Raw genomic sequence first — 4,332 nt, 5'->3', positions numbered from 1 at the left:
GTCAGCGTGCTGGGAACACAGACATTCTCATAGTCAGAAAAGCCAGCTGTGGCACCAGCTTATATATCCATGCAGGAGCTTTTGCAACCATTTCCTGAATCATTCTCAAAGTGCAGTGAGTGCAACCTAATTGGATACATTCTCTAAATTTTAGTCACCTCCCAATGTCATGTCCATCACATGTTATTAGGTATGTCATTAGAATGTCATCATCCCATTATGACAACTTTTACACCAGCACTTCCTATGCTTAATATGTGATGTCTAGGAGAGAATCTTTCAAGCACAAGCTAAATCTCATTTCAATAAATTTGATTATTAGAAATAAATTGGTATCTGAATAAACTATTAGTTCGTGATTGACAAATAAATCTGTTGAAAATTCAGAATCAATTTATGGTTGGCAATACTTCCATATAGTTATTATAATAGGAGCCATTTAAAGTAGAAGAAAAAGGCTTAAGGAAGCTCAAAATTGAAAAAATTCAAATATTAGGATGTATTTTGATTACTAATTGTTGCTGTGTTTTCCATATGTTATATTTTTGTAATTCTATATCAAGAGGAAATAATTAAATTAACTGTTGACAAAATTCTAATATAATAATGATAAGAAATACATAGTAACTAAAAGTTTGTTATTGTAAGAATTAATTTTTCTTGCTCTAAATGGTTTATGAATATATCAAGGTGCATAATAAAATAGCATTTATTTGTTCGTTTATTTATCAAGAGAGTTTGTCATATTAGAGATGTGTTTAGACTATTCCCTTAATAAACCATAGGCAGGCACATTTATAAACATATGGCAAGGTGATACCCAATCATCTTCGGAAAAAATGCAACAAACTGTTCTTTAGTCGTTTTCATTACCTCCTGCCTCAGCCACCACCACTCTGCCAAGGATATCCTATAGACAAAGCCCAGATAAGTAGTGGAACAGGTTTGCCTAAGCAGCTAAAGAGAAATTCCCGGAAATAAGGTCACCTCGACTTTCACAATCAGACAGCTTGTGAAGATGAATCTGACTTAGGCAAGCCTCATCAAGGACTAGAGGCCTGCCATATAAAAATATCCTGAAAGGAAAGTTGATGGAAAGGTTATATTTTTTTGCATTTTCTTTTCTTTTCCTTTCCAAAATTATTGCCAAGTATTTTGTGTTTCTCCACCTTTATAGTTTTGACTAAATAAGCAGCTCATAGGACAGTCTCACAATCATTGTGACTTCCTCATATATCACAAAGCTTGCTATTATGCTCCTTCTCTCATATTTCCCTTGTATTAAAAAGACAGAAAATACGTTTTACACTGACAGCAACCGTTTTCTCTAAAAGGAAAATAAATTAAATAATGTCCTCTTTAAAGACTGTTTAGTGGTCTACTATTGTCTTCAGGATAAATCTCCATCTCTAGCAAGTATCTATCTGGGGAAATATAGCTTTTTGCTGCAGAAAGGCAGATAAATGCATCTGACTAATGACATCTTATTCCAGTTTCTTACTATTATATACTTAGGCTAACTAGAAAGGAATAAAGCTAACCCTCACCTGATATTTAGGGCATGATTGTCTTAATGGCCTATTGATTTTTATTTTCTCCTTCTATACGTATATCTAACCCTGTCTAGAAGAACAGCCTGTGAACTTCTTCACCCGAAAGAGTTGACTCAGTCTAAAGAAAACCGGTCCTATGCACTTGGCTAAAGCTATGAACATTATGCTTAATCAATTACTTCTTATATACTAGATGGTGAAAAGTCTCAGACTGATCATTGAAGTTATTCTTTTAAAAAGCAGCACCAAAACCTACTGGTCTGCTTGTCCGTTGCTGATTCCTTAGGGTTTTTCTTTACCTTTGGCTATAACATTCAATCCAAAATGTTAGTTTAAAATTGTCACTTAAAATTTGAAAAATGTAGTCAGGTATATGCTTACACATAGAACATCTTGATTAATTAAAATGCAGAATAGAGATCATATGATTTGTGAGGGACATCTGGAAGTCAAATGTTTTCTAAAACTTTACTAATTCATTACAATTTGGAAGTACCAGCCTAACATTAATAACAGAAAAGTTGATACAAATAATAAAAAATGAAAATTAATGAATACAAATGTTCAAATTTATTGAATAGGAGGGGAAACTTGCAGAGCGCTTCTCTTTTATAGGATGAACTGAATTTATATTTTTATGCTCAGGCATATATAATCTGGTCTACTGACTTGGTGGAGGCAATCATAATTATTAAAAATATGAGTAATATACCTCTAGAAATAAATGTATGTCAACAGTGAGCCTACTACATTGGCTAGCCCATATGAAAATTCTCTAGATTATCAATCTGCACCTAAAATTTGATGTATCTGTTCTTAAAACTTTCTACATGGGGCTCATATTTAGAATTATGTTTTTCTCTTTCTATGGAATTATAATACTTATGGAATATTCTGTTAATATTACTTACACTTGCCTCTTTTTATAAGTTGCATCTGATTTCAAGTTTAATTGTTTACTTTTTCAGACAACCCTAAGATTTCCAAAGTAAATTCTGAAAATTATACAGTATCTATATAGCTATTGGTTATAGATATAGGTATATATCTCCATAACACACCATCTAAATTTGGTAAAAGTAACAAAATTAGAGATAAGGGCAAAATAGTTTCTGCTGGGTATTGAGGGGGGGGAGCGGGAGGGGGTGGAGTGGGTAGTAAGGGAGGGGGCGGGGGCAGGGGGGAGAAATGAACCAAGCCTTGTATGCACATATGAATAATAAAAGAAAAATGAAAAAAAAAATAAATTTGGTAAAAGTCATATAATTGTTTAAATGTGAAACATTAAAGGAAGACAGAAGAATATATGCACACATGAACATAGACATACCCAAGTTCTGGGGGAGTACGCCAATAATAAGAATGTCATTTGCATAAAGAATGCAGAAGAGTTGGTTCTTATTTTCAGTCCATTGCATGGGGAAATTCCCTTCTACTGTGAGAAAAGATTTCACTATTTATAAGAAAGGGATTACATCATTAATAAAGTCAGAGGCATGTACAAAGTGAAGAAACTGATGATGCTGTTTGTCTTTCAGTAAAATTGGTCATGCCATTTCCAGGATATGGGATTCCCCATTTTCTACTCACATAAATCCAGTGTTTGTTTCATTGTCCTGTAAAGCAGAGGTATAGCTCATCAAAACTAAAACAATGCAACGTTGGGAAAGGCCTCTTTAGAAGTACTACAGAGAGTTCCAAACAAAATCTAAATCATTGTTCCTAACATTAATATTGTTGCTTTAGTCAAGAATGCATCTGATGCCTTATATTGGGTTAGTTTTCTCAAAAGAGCAGCAGTTTTTCTTGTGAAATAAGAAAGTGAGTGCAGTAATTGTCAAAATAAAATATAAATAAGATATTAGTCTGAGTGGCTTGTGAGGACATCACAATAATGATATTATAGTAATGGATAACAATGAGTCTTCCCAGTGAACATTCATATATTTAAAATAAAAAATTATATCCAGATATGCCTATAATGCAAAATGATAGGTAATATATACTCTTAAAAAGTAAGTAAATAATATAGTCCCATGAAAAGTAAAAATAAGAATAAATACTATTCAAAGTATATTCCTTTTATTCCAAAGTTAATTTTGAAATATAACTTCTCTTTGTCCTGTATCCTTCCCACATTTCTGGTTTCACATTCTTTAAAGTATGGTTCTTTAGGTAGGTTTCATCATTCTTTTAATCAAGGAAATATTCAGCTTATAGAAAGAACCCCAACCATTTGCAACCATTGACTGCCATCCCTTTGCATAACATCCAGATCCAGTGTCTCTTCTTAGGTACAGGCTAAAAGGCTTAGGGGAAATTTTCCAGGTACTTACCATGACTCATGCAATAAATGGGAACTTGTTCTTCCCCTTGCACTGTTCAGAACAACAGTGGGCAGACATTTCTTGACATAGAAGACAAGCAATGCTCATCTGTCTTCTCCTTTAAGTCCTCTTTGTGTGAAGACCCAACAGGCGAATGTACTGGTGGTGAGGCTGTCAGGGGTAGCAAGCTCACAATGTTCTCTTCTGGATTACCATTACTCAACACAATAAAGGGTTTATAAACTTGCCTGATTTGGCATTAAATTGTCATTGCAACCAGAAACCTTTTGGCATGGAGGCAGTTGGAGTCTTTTAGATAAAGTGTGTCTGGGAATAAATACCCTGTGTTGGGAATGGTTTGCAGTAGATGCAACCCTTTCATGTAAAAAAGTTAAACTTTTGTTGTACCTAGGAGGAAACTGAGTTTGTGTCTAATATTTTCCTTTCTGTCC

This window comes from Castor canadensis, chromosome 6 (assembly GCF_047511655.1).
Source record: "Castor canadensis chromosome 6, mCasCan1.hap1v2, whole genome shotgun sequence".
In the NCBI taxonomy this organism is placed as follows: Eukaryota; Metazoa; Chordata; class Mammalia; order Rodentia; family Castoridae; genus Castor; species Castor canadensis.
This window is presented reverse-complemented; position numbering follows the sequence as displayed.